This window comes from Odocoileus virginianus, chromosome 25, assembly GCF_023699985.2.
Source record: "Odocoileus virginianus isolate 20LAN1187 ecotype Illinois chromosome 25, Ovbor_1.2, whole genome shotgun sequence".
Taxonomy (NCBI): domain Eukaryota; kingdom Metazoa; phylum Chordata; class Mammalia; order Artiodactyla; family Cervidae; genus Odocoileus; species Odocoileus virginianus.
The window spans coordinates 37,398,630-37,417,229 of NC_069698.1; the positions used below are offsets into that span (position 1 = coordinate 37,398,630).

The window sequence follows — 18,600 nt, forward strand, 5'->3', positions numbered from 1 at the left end:
ACAGGGGACAGGGATCAAGACCATCCCCATGGATAAGAAATGCAATAAGGGAAAATGGTTGTTCAAGGAGTCCTTACAAATAGCTGTGAAAGAAGAGAAGCAAAAAGCAAAGGAGGAAAGGAAAGATATTCCCATCTGAAAGCAGAGTTCCAAAGAATAGCAAGAAGAGATAAGAAAGCCTTCCTCAGAGATCAATGCAAAGAAATAGAGGAAAACAACAGAATGGGAAAGACTAGAGATCTCTTCAAGAAAATTAGAGATATCAAGGGAACATTTCAGGCAAAGGTGGGTTGATAAAGGACAGAAATGGTATGGACCTAATAGAAGCAGAAGATATTAAGAAGAGGTGGCAAGAATACACAGAAGAACTGTACAAAAAAAGATCTTCATGACCCAGATAATCACAGTGGTATGATCACTCACCTAGTGCCAGACATCCTGGAATGTCAAGTCAAGTGGGCCTTAGAAATCATCACTACGAACAAAGCTAGTGGATGTGATGGAATTCCACTTGAGCTATTTCAAATCCTGAAAGATGATGCTGTGAAAGTGCTGCACTCAATATGCCAGCAAATTTGCAAAACTCAGCAGTGGCCACAGGACTGGAAAAGGTCAGTTTTCATTCCAATCCCTAAGGAAGGCAATCCCAAAGAATGCTCAAACTACCACACAATTGTACTCATCTCACACGCTAGTAAAGTAATACTCAAAATTCTCCAAGCCAGGCTTCAGCAATACGTGAACCATGAACTTCCAGATGTTCAAGCTGGTTTTAGAAAAGGCAGAGGAACCAGAGATCAAATCTCCAGTATCCGCTGGGTCATCAAAAAAGCAAGAGAGTTCCAGAAAAACATCTATTTCTGCTTTATTGACTATGCCAAGGCCTTCGACTGTGTGGATCACAATAAACTGTGGAAAATTCTGAAAGAGATGGGAATACCAGACCACCTGACCTGCCTCTTGAGAAACCTGTATGCAGGTCAGGAAGCAACAGTTAGAACTGGACATGGAACAACAGACTGGTTACAAACAGGAAAAGGAGTACATCAAGGCAGTATATTGTCACCCTGCTTATTTAACTTTTATGCAGAGTACATCATGAGAAACGCTGGGCTGGAAGAAGCACAAGCTGGAATCAAGATTGCTGGAAGAAATATCAATAACCTCAGGTATGCAGATGACACCACCCTTATGGCTGAGAGTGAAGAGGAACTAAAAAGCCTCTTGATGAAAGTGAAAGAGGAGACTGAAAAAGTTGGCTTAAAGCTTAACATTCAGAAAACTGAGATCATGGCATCTGGTCCCATCACCTCATGGGAAATAGATGGGGGTGACAGTAGAAACAGTGTCAGACTTCATTTTTGGGGGCTCCAAAATCACTGAAGATGGTGACTGCAGCCATGAAAATAAAAGACGCTTACTCCTTGGAAGGAAAGTTATGACCAACCTAGATAGCATATTAAAAATCAGAGACATTACTTTGCCAACAAAGGTCCGTGTGGTCAAGGCTATGGTTTTTCCAGGTGTCATGTATGGATGTGAGAGTTGGACTATAAAGAAAGCTGAGCGCCAAAGAATTGATGCTTTTGAACTGTGGTATTGGAGAAGACTCTTGAGAGTCCCTTGGACTACAAGGAGATCCAACCAGTCCATCCTGAAGGAGATTAGTCCTGGGTGTTCATTGGATGGACTGATGCCGAAGCTGAAACTCCAGTACTTTAGCCACCTCGTGCAAAGAGTTGACTCATTGCAAAAGACCCTGATGCTGGGAGGGATTGGGGCCAGGAGGAGAAGGGGACAACAGAGGATGAGATGGCTGGAAAGCATCACCGACTCATTTGGCATGAGTTTGAGTAAACTTTGGGAACTGGTGATGGACAGGGAGGCCTGGTATGCTGCAATTTATGGGGTGGCAAAGAGTCGGACACGACTGAGTGACTAACTGAACTGAACCCAAAGAGCATACCCCTTCTCTAAAATGGACTTGGTGGCAGAGTGGTAAAGAATTCTCCTGTCAATGCAGGAGACATAGATTTGATCCCTGGGGTCAGGAAGATTCCCTGGAGGAGGAAATGACAACTGATTCCAATATTCTTGCCTGGAAAATCCCATGGACAGAGGAACCTATTCAGATACAGTCCATGAGGTCACAAAAGAGTCAGACATGGCTTAGCAACTAAATAACAACAACAAAGACCCTACTTATCTATAAAATTGCTGATAAGATATTTGTCTGGGGATTCGATCAGATATAATTATTTGAAATCCAGCTACAATATGCATTAGGCCCCTGACTTTGAACAAATCATTATATTTCTCTGTGCTTCATTTATATTGTGGCAATAACAACAGTAAGCTGCAGAGTTGCTGTAGGTATAGCAGGATTCTGAGGCTGGATTTTGTCCCTGGTAGGGTTTGATCGTACCTGGAACATTTGAAATCCTGGTAGGGTAGCGTAAACAGAAGTGAATTTGCTAGAGACAGTTTAATTTTAGTTTTGGCAAATGACAGGGCAGTGTAGAGACATGAATTTGATGACACCTATCCAACATCAGGAATGGACTGGTGGCTCAGATAGCAGAGAATCTGCCTGCAATGCAGGAGACCTGGGTTCAACCCCTGGGTCAGGAATATCCCCTAGAGAAGGGAGTGGCAACCCACTCCAGTATCTTGCCTGGAGGATCCCATGGACAGAGGAACCTGGAAGGCTACAGTTTATGGGGTTGCAAAGAGTCAGAAACCATTGAGGGACTACAATTTCACTTTCATCCACGACCAAGCCCGTGATGTGAGGGATAGGTCTTACAGCGACATTAGTTTCATCACAAGCTGTCAGAACCCAGATTTGTGGGCCTTGAGCATTCTCCTCCTCCCAGTAAAAACAGCATACTTGAATTCTACAATACTGAGTTATCTGCCAGCAGAAAGCAGCAGAGCAGTAGTGGAAACCATGCTCCTCGGTGGATAATATCAGATGCAGGCTGGTAACACGCTTGGCCTGTTGTCAAAAGAAGATGCCCAGTAAGAGATGGGAGAGTCCTAATGAAGGTGGTACTGGAAGAGCTTCTTTCAGCAAGGGTAGATTTCTAACATGAATACATGTAAGGGTAACACTAGGAATGCCAAGAAGTGTGCCTTTTGACACCACTCTTTTAATTCGAGCAATTTAGGCTGCATTTCTAACTATCTCAATGTTAAATTGTACACTAATCATGGACAACTAAACGTGATCACAAATCAAATGTTTTCTGTTAAAAACCAACTATTTTAAGACCTTACAAAATAATCCTTTATCTCCTGATAACGACACTTTTTTTTTTACTCAATCTATTCCTGCAGTGTGTTCACTCACCTGAAGCCAGACATCCTGGAATGTGAAGTCAAGTGGGGCTTAGGAATCATCCCTACAAACAAAGGTAGTGGAGAAGATGGAATTCCAGTTGAACTATTTCAAATTCTAAAAGATAATGCTGTGAAAGTGCTGCCCTCAATATGCCAGCAAATTTGCAAAACTCAGCAGCGGCCACAAGACTGGAAAAGTCAGTTTTCATTCCAATCCCAAAGAAAGGCAATGCCAAAGAATGCTCAAACTACCACACAATTGCACTCATCTCACACACTAGCAAAGTAATGCTCAAAATTCTCCAAGTCAGGCTTCAACAGTGTGTGAACCATGAACTTCCAGATGTTCATGCTGGATTTAGAAAAGGCAGAGGAACCAGAGATCAAACTGCCAACATCCGCTGGATCATCGAAAAAGCAAGAGAGTTCCAGAAAAACATCTATTTCTGCTTTATTGACTATGCCAAAGATTTTGACTGTGTGGATCATGACAAAGTGTGTAAAATTATGAAAGAGATGGGAACACCAGACCACCTGACCTGCCTCCTGAGAAATCTGTATGCAGGTCAGAAGAAATGTGAGAACTGGACATGGAACAATAGACTGGTTCCAAATCAGTAAGAGAGTATGTCAAGGCTGTATATTGTCACCCTACTTATTTAAATTATATTCAGAGTACATCATGGGAAAGCTGGGCTGGATGAAGCACAAGCTGGAATCAAGATTGCCAAAAGAAATACTAATAATCTCAGATATGCAGATAACACCACCCTAATGGCAGGAAGCGAAGAACTAAAGAGCCTATAGATGAAAGAAGAAAGTGAAAAAGTTGGTTTTAAACTCAACGTTCTGAAAACTAAGATCATGGTATCTGGTTCCATCACTTCATGGCAAAAAAATGGGGAAACAATGGAATGAGTGACAGATTTTATTTTCTGGAGCTCCAAATCACTGCAGATGGTGATTGTAGCCATGAAATTAAAAGATCCTTGCTCCTTAGAAGGAAAGTTATGACCAACCTAGACAGCATATTAAAAAGCAGAGACATTACTTTGCCAACAAAGTCCATCTAGTCAAAGCTATCATTTTTCCAGTAGTCATGTATGGATGTGAGAGTTGGACTATAAAGAAAGCCGAGCACCAAAGAACTGATGCCTTTGAACTGTGGTGCTGGAAAAGACTGTTCAGAGTCCCTTGGAGTGCAAGAGATCCAACCAGTCCATCCTAGAATAAATCAGTCCTGTATATTCATTGGAAGGAATAATGCTGAGGCTAAAATGCCAGTACTTTGGCTACCTGATGCAAAGAACTAATTCATTTGAAAAGACCCTAATGCTGGGAAAGATTGAAGGCATGAGAAGGGGACAACAGAGGATGAGATGGTTGGATGGCATCACTGACTCAATGGACATAAGTTTGAGTAAACTTTGGGAGTTGGTGATGAACAGGGAGGTCTGGCGTGCTGCAGTCCATAGGGTCGCAAAGCATTGGACAGGACTGAGTGACTGAACTGAACTGAACTGATTCCAGCAGCGTAAACTTTCCAAGTGGTTGTTGATAACTTGAAAAGATATTTTTAAGGAGTCATAATGCAGGTGACATGTAACAGTGAAGCCATTTGGTCCTTTTATTATTGCCATGAAATCTTGATTTTATACTTGTCCTCTAATTGACTTTCATTGAAACAGTTGAAAGCTTTCAGTCCAAGCACATTTTCCCTCAAAAATACCAGCCAAGACGGGAACAAACCTCTTTCATTAAAACATGCTACTCTTGTTTTCTTTAAATATGCCAGAGATGAAAGTCAAATGGTAAGATAGTGAATGAAAAGTTGGCTTAAAGGCCTTGCAAAATTAACAATAAGAAAATCAGGTCATGTCACAAAAATGTGAAGCATCTGGAAATCTAGGATGAAATTTTCTGTATCACTTCCAGAAATACTTCTTTTAACTGATGGAAACATATTCACAAACTGAAAGCTTACCCAAGCAAATGGAGCAAAATCAAATTCATTAGTGTTTTATATAATTACAAAGAATAGTTTTCATGTACCTGGCACAGTGCATGACACCCAGCTGGGCAGTGGATGGTTTAGTTGCTAAGTCGTGTCCAACTCTTGAGACCCCATGGACTGTAGCTTGCCAGGCTCCTCTGTCCATGGGATTTCCCAGGCAAGAATACTGGGGTGGGCTGCCATCCCCCTCTCCAGGGGATTTTCCTGACCCAGGGATCTAACACAGATCTCCTGCACTGAAGGTGGATTCTTTACAAACTGAGCCACCAGGTAACACAACTAATGCTCTTTAAAAAATGATGGATATTTGAATGGATACATAAATAAATGAATGAATAAATGCTATAATCAGTCAAAATATCTTACTGCAAGTAACATTAATGGGCTCTAACTTCAGTAGAAAACAAGAATCATTGGGAAGATGATAGAAAGTTCACAAAAGGATAGAAATCTTACTGAAATTAAGAGATTAAACAAACAAAAAAAGCTAAAGAGGAGAGTATCTCAGCAGTAAGAAGCAAATCTAAGGATACATCACAATTGGCTAGGATGTCCTGTGACATTTAGTTAAGTTCAGTTCAATTGCTCAGTCATGTCCAACTCTTTGTGACCCCATGAACCTCAGCACACCAGGCCTCCCTGTCCATCACCAACTCCAGGAGTCCATCCAAATCCATGTCCATTGACTTGGTCATGCCATCCAACCATCTCATCCTCTGTCGTCCCCTTCTCCTCCTGCCCCTCAATCTTTCCCAGCATCAGGGTCTTTTCCAATGAGTCAGCTCTTCACATCATGTAGCCAGGTTATTGGAGTTTCAGCTCCAGGATCAGTCCTTCCAATGAACATCCTGGACTGATATCCTTTAGGATGGACTGGTTGGATCTCCTTGCAGTCCAAGGGACTCTCAAGAGTCTTCTCCAACACCACAGTTCAAAAGCATCAATTCCTCTGCACTCAGCTTTCTTTATAGTCCAACACTCACATCCATACTTGACTACTGGAAAAACCACAGCCTTGACTAGATGGACCTTTGTTGGCAAAGTAATGTCTCTGCTTTTTAATATGCTGTCTAGGTTGGTCATAACTTTCCTTCCAAGGAGTAGGGTCTTTTAATTTCATGGCTGCAATCACCATTTGCAGTGATTTTGGAGCCCAGAAATTAAAGTCAGCCACTGTTTCCACTATTTCCCCATCTATTTGCCATGAAGTGATGGGACCAGATGCCATGATCTTAGTTTTCTGAATGTTGAGCTTTAAGCCAATTTTTTCACTCTCTTCTTTCACTTTCATCAAGAGTCTCTTTAGTTCTTCTTCACTTTCTGCCATAAGGGTGGTGTCATCTGCATATCTGAGGTTATTGATATTTCTCCCGGCAATCTTGATTCCAGCTTGTGCTTCTTCCAGCCCAGCGTTTCTCATGATGTACTCTGCATAAAAGTTAAATAAGCAGGGTGACAATATACAGCCTTGATGTACTCCTTTTCCTATTTGGAACCATTCTGTTGTTCCATGTCCAGTTCTAACTGTTGCTTCCTGACCTGCATACAGGTTTCTCAAGAGGCAGGTCAGCTGGTCTGGTATTCCCATCTCTTTCAGAATTTTCCACAGTTTATTGTGATCCACAGTCAAAGGCTTTGGCAAAGTCAATAAAGCAGAAATAGATGTTTTTCTGGAACTCTCTTGCTTTTTTCGATGATCCAGCGGATGTTGGCAGTTTGATCTCTGGTTCCTCTGCCTTTTCTAAAACCAGCTTGAACAACTGAAAGTTCATGGTTCACGTATTGCTGAAGCCTGGCTTGGAGAATTTTGAGCATTACTTTACTAGCGTGTAAGATGAGTGCAATTGTGCGATAGTTTGAGCATTCTTTAGCATTACCTTTCTTAGGGATTGGAATGAAAACTGACCTTTTCCAGTCCTGTGGCCACTGCTGAGTTTTGCAAATTTGCTGGCATATTGAGTGCAGCACTTTCACAGCATCATCTTTTAAAATTTGAAATAGCTCAACTGGAATTCCATTGCCTCCACTAGCTTTGTTCTTAGTGATGTTTCCTAAGGCCCACCTGACTTCACATTCCAGGATGTCCGGCTCTAGATGAGTGTGAATGATCACACCTTCATGATTATCTGCTATACATCAACTTGTTTTTATCACCACTGACCTCATGGTGCTCCCATCTCTGATATGAGTATCCAATGTATAGAGTCTTGATCACATGAGCTTTGTCTGGTCCTTTGGGATTCCACAGTAGGAAGACAAGACCTAGACTCTCATGAAGACTCACACAATAGAAACACTGCTACTGACTTTAAATACAGTAAGAAAACAGCAAAAATCTATACAGCATTGTAGAGTATGATACCATCTTTGTTTTTGATACATCTATACCTATGCCCACCAGGGGCTTCCCTGGTTGCTCAATTGATAAAGAATCCACCTGACAATGCATGGGATCTTGGTTTGATCCTTGGGTCAGGGAGATTCCCTGGAGAAGGAAATGGAAGCCTGCTCCAGTATTTTTGCCCGAAAATTCCTATGGACAGAGGAGCCCTGCAGGCTACACTGTGTGGGGTCATAAGAGTTGGACACTACTTAGGAACTAAACCACAACCACCATATCTATGAAAATGGTTAACTATGATTAATTTTGATTTTAGGGCCATGAATGAGTTTATTTGCTTTTTTTCCAGTTTGTATCTACTTGTATTTTAATAAAAACAAAAAATTAGATTAAACTAATTATCAAAGAAAAGATAGAGAATGAACTGCTTTAGTCTATTCATTCAGTCATTCTTTTATCCATTGATTAATTCAATAAATGTTTATTGAATAACTATTATATTTTAAGGGCTATGTCAGAAACAGAATGCTGTACAATGAATAGTGTCCTTAACGCTTATAAGCTATAGGAGAGAACATGTCGCACAAATCCGTGAAGAACTACACATATTGATATGGAAAGTGATTTAATTACTTAGCAATATAAAGTCTAACTGAGGAAGTGAAATAAAAGGTGTTGCCTAAAGAATACAAAATTTTGTTGAGAAAACTGTATGTAGACCAGTCTAGGTCAAAGGCACACATTTCTATAAAGTGTGTGTCTGTGTGTTTAGTCATGCAGTTGTGTTGGACTCTTTGCAATCCCATGGTTCCTCTGGCCATGGGATTCTCCAGGCAAGAATACTAGAGTGGGTTGCTATGCCCTCCTCCAGGGGATGGATATTCACAATCCAGGGATTGAACCTAGGTCTCCCACATTGCGGGTGAATTCTTTACCATCTGAGCCACCAAGGACACCCTTCAATAAAGAGCCATATGGTTTTGCAGGCCATATGATTCCCCTAGCAATTGCCCAAGTCTGCCTGTGCGGGAGGAATGCAGCCTCAGACAGGCCACCATAGCCAAACGAGCACACCTGTGTTCCGCTAGAACCGTGGACTCTTAGCCCTTGAGTAGTTGTTCGCTGACCCTCTACCCGCAAAGAACACGTCAGGCATATACGAAGCCCCCAAGGCACAAAATCTGAGTAAGTTTATCAAAACATGGGATGTTTATTGAGCACTGTCTCTGAAATAGGAAACCCATGTTAAATACTTGCAACTCTAGTCATATATCACATTGACTTAGAATTACAGTTTCAAATTAAGTTTTTTCAGACTTTGGTTTTAAAAGTTTAGGGTTTTACAAAATAAATGGGAATAATCTTACTATTTTTTCCATGATATAAAGTACTATAAATTAAATTGAATAATGGGTTATATGAAAAGTAAAAAAAAAAAGGCAATCCATCTTACTCTGTTGTTTTAATTTACTTTTTCTAATTGTCAATCTGTAAATTTTATAATTTGCTAGAATGCTTTCATTTTTCTACTGATTTTCAAATTCATCAGAAAGATACATGTTCTATTTACATATATTTTTCTATCAAGTTTACCTCTATTTATAATAGTAACTCCTTTCTCATTTATTATCTAGTATATTCCCTATCCCCCACCACACATGCACATATATTTTCATTAGGTTTATGATCAATTATTTGAATAACTTTCCCCAGAACTAGTGTTTATTTTTTTATTCAAAAAATTTTATATTTCATTAAATCAACTTTTATCTTTAATTCACTCAATTCAATTTTAATTTCAAAATGGCTAAATTGACTTTATGTTTTTTTTTTTTAATTTATTGGATTATGTTCAGAGATTACTACCTATAAATCTTTTATCCTTCTAAATTTACAAAACTTTTTTGTGTGATAAACACAAAAGTTTCAAGGACATAGATTTTTGAAAGATGTACATTTTATAGATATTCATTAAATCATGATTATGATTACTTAATTTCTTTTTTAATGTTAGCATTGCCTAAATTTGAGAGCATTTTAGAAAAAAATCTCATAATCAAATTGAATTTAAGTCAAGTTCTTTTAGGTTCGTAATAATTGCATTAAGTATTTAGCTGATTTACTTTCATGCATATGTGATCATCATATTTATTCACAAATTGTGGCTTTTTCATGTAAAATGTTTCATTTTATTTTGATTAGTAAGTTTTATTTTAGATTCCATTTTGACATATTAATACTAGTACTGTTTTTTCTCCTTAATTTGTCTTTACCTAATATCTCTTTTTCTATCTCTATTCGTCATTTTTCAGATACTTTAAGTATATTTATTGAAAAATATAAATTTTTTATTTTTAAACTTGTTTTTAAATCTGTTTTTTGAAAAGATAATTTATTCTTTTTATAATTATTCACAATTAATTAATATATCTGATTTCTTATCCCTTTCTGTATGCTATATTTAATAGGTATTTCCCATTGCTTATCTGTTTCTATTTTCTTTTAGCTCATGTGCTTTCTGATTTGATAAAAATATACTTTGTTATTTCCCTATGATCATTAATAAAATGTATTGATTTTTAATTTTATTAACTGTTACTATTTCCCTTACCCTGCTCTCTTTATCAAAGACTTCTTTGATATGAAAAGAAAATAAAAAATAAAGCTAATAAAATACCTGGATAAATATTTTCTAGTATAATTCCCCTAATTTCTCCTTACATAAACCTCAATCCCAAATTTAAAATACATGTTTTGTCTTATGCTTTTTTTTTAATTCCTTTGTTCTACCCTCATATCACTATAAAAACTTGGTAACAGCTTTATTTACTTTCACATTTCATCTCCCACCCAACCTCTGTTTTCTGAGTTTTATTGAAGTCAATTTTTTTTGGTAATTATTATTATTATTACACAACTTGTGTCATTTTGGTTTCAGGATTCTATATATTTATCTCTTAACTTAGTATCCATTTTGTATATGTCTCACCCCTGACTCTACATTCTTCCTAATTTTGATTGGGTGTTCTTGTTCTTTGGTGAATTGTGTCTTGTGTTTTTCTGACATAGATTACAGAAGCTGTGCTGTTTAAAACTTTGCTTAACTTCAAATATTATGACTTAACTCATGAGTTAGCTCTGATAACTGATAAAGCAGGTAACTGCTATTTCAGTGGGCATACAGACTTTGGATTCTAGTCCTTTACACTCAGTACTGTTTAAATGCTATTCCCACTGATTTCTAGCTTCCACTGAATTAAATGTGAATTCTGTACTCTGAACGTTTTCTCCCTTGTTGATAAGTTATTCTTTATAGTTGTTATTAGTTCACTCTAGAAAGTTATTTAATGTTGCAATTGAGTAACTGCATTACTATTCTGTTCACGCCATGGTCCTCCTTTTCCAGCAGTTCCATTTTGCTGTGTATATTATTTGTTTCTGCAAATTGAACTGTCTCTCATACAAGGTCCTGTGAGAAGGGAAGTCAATTATTTTATTTTATATTAGCTTATGATAGAATTCCTTGGCAGCTCAGTGGGTAAAGAACCCGCCTACAATGGTTCAGTCCCTGGGTCAGGAAGATCCCCTGGAGAAGGAAATAGCTACCCACTCTAGTATTCTAGCCTGGAAAATTCCATGGACAGAGGAGCCTGGTGGGCTACAGTCCATGAAGTCACAAAGAGTCAGACATGACTGAGCAACTAACACTAGGTTCATGTCTTGTCAATGGAATGCCTTCAACTTCAAACACACCTAAGTGGTGATCATGATTTTAACGCCATAACTATGGTAGAACAAGGAGCCAAGTCATTCTGCTCCTTGAAGAGGAATATTAAAGAAGGAGCTTTGCACTCTCCACGTTTCTGTGTCCAGATATTTCTATGCAGGTAGAACATGACCAAGTCTTCAGCAACTTCTTACAATAAAGAAAATAGCACTGTAATAATTTTATATCAATTTGACTGGGCAATGAGTTGCCAAGACATCTGTTTAAACATTATTCTGGCTGTGTCCATTAGGGTGTTTTGGAATGAGACCAACATTCAAATCAGCAGTCTGAGTAAAGCAAATCACCCTTTCCTATCACAGCGGGCCTCGTCCAACCACTTGACAACTTGAGTAGAACAAAAGGTAGAATAGGGGAGAATTTGTTTTCTCTGCCTATTTGTCTTTTAGCTGGGACATTTGTCTCCTCCTGTGTTCAGGCTCAAACTGATTTTATGCCATTGGCTCTCCTGGGTCGCCAGCTTGCAAAAGCAAATCTGGAAATTTCTTAGCATCCATAATCAATCATATGAGCTAATTCCTTATAATAAGTATATCATCAAGTATAAGCATGATATATATACTATGTACCCATGTTTTGTTTGTTGATATATCTATCTTTATATCTTATTGGTTCTGTTTTAATGGATTGCTCTAACACAACTTCCCTACCTTCAAACATCTCTTATAATCAACTTATCTGCTGGCTGGACCTAGCAATATCTAGACCTTGTCATAGGGACTTCAGTGTGACTATCTAGGCCTTTGTCTGTTCCTTGGACACTAAACTTGCACATGTTTTCCTTCCATCCTCTAGGGATGATGAAATGGATACATGTCATCTAGATGAATATATGGCCTAGCATATCTATTCTGGAAAAGAACTTAACTTGAAGATGAAAAAGAAGGACAATGGAAGTGAATTTTTGCTCTTGTGGTTCGGTGGCTAAGTCATATCCGAATCTTTTGTGACCCCATGGACTCTACCCCACCAGGTTCCTCTGTCCAAGGGATTCCCCAGGCAAGAATACTGGAGTGGATTGCCATTTCCTTCTGTAAGAGATCTCCCCAACACAGTGATCGAACCCATATCTCCTGCATTGGGAGGTAGATTATTTATCACTGAGCTACCTGGGAAGCTTGAAAGTGAATTAAGGTATTTTTATTTCTAGATGCTTCCTCTAGAAAGACTGAAGTGAACATCTAAAATAAGTTAGTATTATTTTAAATATTAATAATACTTTAATTAAGGTTTACCTCTAACTCTTTGAGATTTTCAATCCTGAAAAAAAACCAGGATGAAGATTCCATAGTATATGTAATGATAAACATTTAATAATATGTGTGATGACTAATATTTATGATGCATGTATTACTGATAACTAATTTATATTTTTTGTAATATTCACAACATAGCCGTGAGGTTGGATCTACATTTTCCTCATTTTATAGATGGAAAAAAAAGATGAGCTTTTGAGAATTTAATAATATGTCAAACAACAGATAAGTAAATGGGCAAGGACTTGAACTAATACCTTATTCCTGTCTTTCTGCTTATAATCACAGTTTGTGACCTTATAGACCATAGTCCACCAGGCTCCTCTGTCCATGGAATTCTCCAGGCAAGAATACTGGAGTGGGTTGCCATGCCCTCCTCCAGGGGACCTTCCTGACCCAGGGACAGAACCTGAGTCTCTTACATCTCCTGCATTGGCAGGCAGGTTCTTTACCACTAGTGCCACCTGGAAAGTCTTTATAATCACTACCCAATATATATTTTAAGTAATGTAATTCAAAGAGAATGAGAAAGAAATCCCATTGCCTAAAACGCTTCAGCTTTTGTATTCATTGCTCCTGCTTTCTGATTTTTCTTTCTTTGAAATTTCCTTGTCAAGAATATTTCAACAAAGTAACTATGCACTGAATTTCAAAAGGCAGCATTATTATTTAATTAGCAAAACATCTGTGACTTTACTAGCACAGGATACAAGTAATTACAGGTAGCTAAAAAAATGAATTTAACTTCAAAAATCTTACATATTTTGCATATCTCTTTAGAAACTCTATCTGCTTACAGTTGCAATAACAGGTAATAAAGCATGTTTGTACTTTTTGAACAAGATTTTCTAATCATTCATGATAAAAAACAATGTAATCATTTCTATGACAATTTGATCAGATATATTAGTACAGTGTATTAAAATCAAGGGCTTTTCCTCTATGAAATTTTTATAAGAGTAGACTATTTTTTGCTTTATAATTCTATTTATTTATTTTTGGCTGTGCTGGGTCTTCATTGCCACACATGGGCTTTCTCTAGTCATGGTGAGTGGGGGCTGCTCTTCATGGCAGAGTGTGGGCTGCTCATCTGACGGCTCCTCTTGTTGAGGAGCACAGGCCCTAGGGTGCGCAGGCTTCAGTAGTTGTGGCACGTGGGCCCAGTACCTGCGACTCCTCGGCTCTGGAGGACAGGCTCAATAGTTGTGGCACATGAGTCAGTTGCTCTGTAGCATGTCAGATCTTCCTGGACCAGGGATCGAACTCATGTCTCCTACATTGGCAGGTGGATTCTTTACCACTGAGCCACCGGGGAAGCCCCACAAAAGAACTTTAATCAAACATTGTTTGGATTTTATAAGAGGAAGTTTTACATGTTCGATCTATTCAGTATGTAGAAGTACCATCAGTTACTGAAATTTGACTATGAAATAAGCCATGATATCTAAATTTAGTGCACTTAGAAAAAATGAAGCAATAGCTCTTTAGAGCCTTTCTTTTTCTAAGAGAAATGCACAACTAAATATGCTACCTATTTTTTTTTGTATTTTAATATCTTTAAATGACAGAGTAATTTTTATATTCACACAGGCTTTCTATTTTATCCATTTCTTTTAGAGAAGAGTAAACTGGAGCATTTATGGTGACATAATTCTTGGGATGTATTTCATTATCTTTCTTGTGATTAAGGACTATGATTCAAGGAATATTCCATTTTTATTGGTCATTTCTAAAATTGTATTAGATAATTACAAAACAGTATATGACTGCTTCTTTCACGTGAATTCATAGAGACATTACTATGATTCTCTTCCTAGTTTTCCTAGAGGAAAGGAAGTAGTGAAGGAGAATGTGTGTGTGAAGTGGCTGTCAATCACATAAAACTCAGCAGATATTTTAATGGCTGAATAATTGAAATGAAGTACACAACAGATTTATACATTGATGCATATACAAATAAAATTTGAAATTTAATATTAATAATTATTACCTCAAAAACTGAGACATATGTATAATCTGAAGAAATTGGTTCCTTTGGGAATAGAAAATAGTTTCTGTCAGAAGTAGTTCAAGTGCAGAATCACAGAAAGTTATGGAGAATGACAGATGAGAAGCGGTGTCAAGCTGGAACATTTTAGTTGAGATATTTGAGTGACTGTTAACACCACTTGGAAATACAGGGATAGTGAAATGATGAATAATTTCTTGATCAGAGAATATAAGTTCGGTTTTATATTGTACTACTTTTGTGTGACTTTGATCATTGGTAGAGATATATTGGGTAAATATTTTAAAATGTGAACGTGGAACTCAAAATAATTTTCTTTTTTTAGCATCAAATGTTCCTCGGTTCAGATGGAATACAAGTAATATGTAGATTTTAGCAAAAACAGCTTAAACAAGAAGTGTGTTCGAAGTTGCTTCAGTCATGTCTGACTCTTTGCAGCCCTATGGACTGTAAATTGCCAGATTCCTTTGTCCATGGGGATTCTCCAGGCAAGAATACTGGAGTGGGTTGCCATTTTCTTCTCCAGGGTATCTTCCCTACTCAGGGATCAAATCCTAGTTTCTTATGTCTCCTGCACTTGCTGGTAGGTCCTTTATAAATAGTGCTACCTGGAAAGACTGAAATATTAAGAGAGAGAGAGATCTTTATTTTTGGCTGAAGTTTGTTAGTGAAGGAAAGAAAAAGTCAATACCTAATTTTCAAGGAGTAAGATATAATGATAGTAAAGACAGGACTATATCCCCTAGAAGGAGAGGAGAAGAGTCGGGTCATAATATCAAGAGGAAAAGCTAAGAAGTTAATCCAAAGAAATAATCAAATGAACAAGAAGGTCTTAGTAATAAGCTTCTGTTTAAGAATAAGAGACTACTATCTGTTGATTGATCAGACAACAGGCTGGTTCCAAATTGGAAAGGAGTACATCAAGGCTGTATATTGTCACCCTGTTTATTTAATTTATATGCAGAGCACATCACGCGAAATGCTGGGCTGGATGAAGCACAAGCTGGAATCAAGATTGCCAGGAGAAATATCCATAACCTCAAATACGCAGATTACACCACCCTTATGGCGGAAAGTGAAGAAGATCAAAAGAGCCTCTTGATCAAAGTGAAAGAGGAGAGTGAAAAAGCTGACTTGAAACTCAATTCAGCAAACTAAGATCACAGCATCAGGTCCCATCACTTCATGATGAATAGATGGGGAAGCAATGTAAACATGACAGAATTTACTTTGGGGGGCCCCAAAATCACTGTAGATGGTGAATGCTGCTGTGAAATTAAAAGACTCCTGCTCCTTGGAAGAAAAGCTATGACCAATATAGACAGTGTATTAAAAAGCAGAGACTACTTTTCCAGCAAAGGTCCATCTAGTCAAACTATGGTTTTTCCAGTAGTCATGTATGGATGTGAGAGTTGTACTATAATGAAAGCTGATCACAGAAGAATTGATGCTTTTGAACTGTGGTGTTGGAGAAGACTCTTGAGAGTCCCTTGGACTGCAAAGAGATCCAACCAGTCCATCCTAAAGGAGATGAGTCCTGGGTGTTCATTGGAAGGACTGATGCTGAAGCTGAAACTTTAATTCTTTGGCCACCTGATGAGAATAACTGACTCTTTAGAAAAGACCCTGATGCTAGGAAAGATTGAAGGTGCAAGGAGAAGGGGATGACAGAGGATGAGATGGTTGGATGGCATCATTGAATCAATAGGCATGAGTTTCAACAAGCTTGGGAGGTGGTGATGGACAGGGAAACCTGGGCTGCTCAGTCCATGGGGTTGCAAACAATCAGACACGACTGAGCAATTGAACTGAACTGAGTGATCTGTTGACTTCCAATTACTAGATTAGTAAATATTAAATTATTTATAAACCACAAAAGGCATGTTAATAATATACTTTAAGAAGGTGAGGGTTGCCATTTCCTTCTCCAGGATATCTTCCTGACCCAGGGATCAAACCCACATATCTTGCATCTCCTGCAGCAGCAGGCAGGTTTTTAACCAGCTATGTTACCAGGAAAGCCCTATGAAGGTAAAAATAGTTTAAAAACTGTCTGGAAAAGAAGGAAAACAAACTTTAAAAGAAACCAATTAACCAACAGTATTAATGATTCATCTGATATATTCCCAGGGAATATAATCCTGTTGTGTGGATTATATCATCATCTCATTTCCAACTGAGGTGAGCTGCACTCTTATATCAAAATCAGTCTATATGGAGGGACAAATTGCAGGATTTAAAGCCAAAGAGAAAATCTTAATAAAGCTTCTAGCAATAAATGAATGGAAATTTTTCATGAACTTGGAATAGGGTTCAATATTTCTTGAATAGTGTGAAAAGTTCTAACAGTTAAGAAATTATACAGTATTTAAATTAGAACATTGTTTTTATTAATAGCTTCTGTTAACATGTGAAGTGAAAGACAGATAGTTAGAGCTATTGTTTGACTATTTATTCATTGAAAATCTAATCTCAGAATATATAGACTTATTCCATAAATAATAAAAAAAACACAAGTCAAACTTAAAAAAGGACAAAAGCACTTAAGCAGTCATTTCACCAAAGAGGATATTCACATATCCCTTAGGAAATCAACACTGAATATTCATTGGGGGAACTGATGTTGAAGCTGAAGCTCCAATATTTGGGCACAAGATGCAAACAGTCAACTCATTGGAAAAGACTCTGATGCTGGTAAAGATTGAAGGCAACAGAAGGGGGTGGTAGAGGATGAGATCGTTAGATAGCATTACCAACTCAATGGACATGAATTTGAGCAAACTTCAGGAGATAGCAAAGGTGAGAGAAGCCTGCCATGCTGCAGTCCATGGTCTCAAAGAGTTGGACATGACTTAGCAACTGAACAGCACCAGCAACATTAATGGATGAACAAGTGTCAAATCTTACCAATTTCCGGAGAAAGTCAAATTAAGACTATGAGGCAACACTACATACCTACCTGCACATTCAGAAAGCTAAACACCTGATTAATACTGATTGTTGCTGATTCTGTACAGCAACAGATATTCTCATAACTGACAGCCGGGTCATAACAGGAGCACAAGGGCTTTGGAAATCTCGTTGGCACTAATTGTAAAACCTGAACACAGATACATCAGATAATACAGTACTATTATCCTAGGAGTATGCCAAACAAAAATGAATACAAAGTCATGAACTTAAACACTAATAGCAGCATAATTCATAACAGCCAAACTGTGAAAATTCACTTCCATTGATGGTAAAACTTATAAGCAGTAACATAAATATTATCATACAGTGAATTGCTTTATAGGATTGAAAATGAGCAAACTATAGACAATGCAGAAGTCCATAAACATAATGGGTGAAAAATCTAGTAAGACAAGGGACTTTAATGTGTGATTTCACTTATATAAACTAATCAGTGGTCATTAACTGGAAATCTGGCAAAACTATGGAGACAGAGATAGGTCAGTGGTTACCAGGATTGAGAGGTGGGGGAGGTTTGAAAAATTGGATCTGAGGGAATTTTTAGAGTGGGAAAATTATCATGTATGAGAGTATTATGGTGCGTACATGACTAGTATTTGTTAAAAACCATGGAACTATGTAACACAAAGAGTGAACTCCAATGTATACTGTGGACTTTGGTTAATAATAATGTATCCATATGGGTTCTTCAGTTGTGAAAAATGCACCACCCCAATGAAAGATGTTAATTGAAGAAACTGTGGGCTTGGAAGAGGGAGTATATGGGAGCCCTCTGATCTTTCTGTTCCATTTTTCTGTAAACTTAATCTGCTTTAAGAAACAAAGTCCATTAATTGAAGGGGGGAAAAAAAAGACAAATATGTTTCCACAGCCTCATTA

The 18,600-nt window shown here is 37.9% G+C and overlaps 1 pseudogene; it reads left to right on the forward strand.

Annotated features, from left to right (window-relative positions):
* Positions 1-18,600, forward strand: part of LOC110138949 (ribosomal protein S6 kinase beta-1-like) — a 125,648-nt pseudogene that overhangs the window by 1,135 nt on the left and 105,913 nt on the right.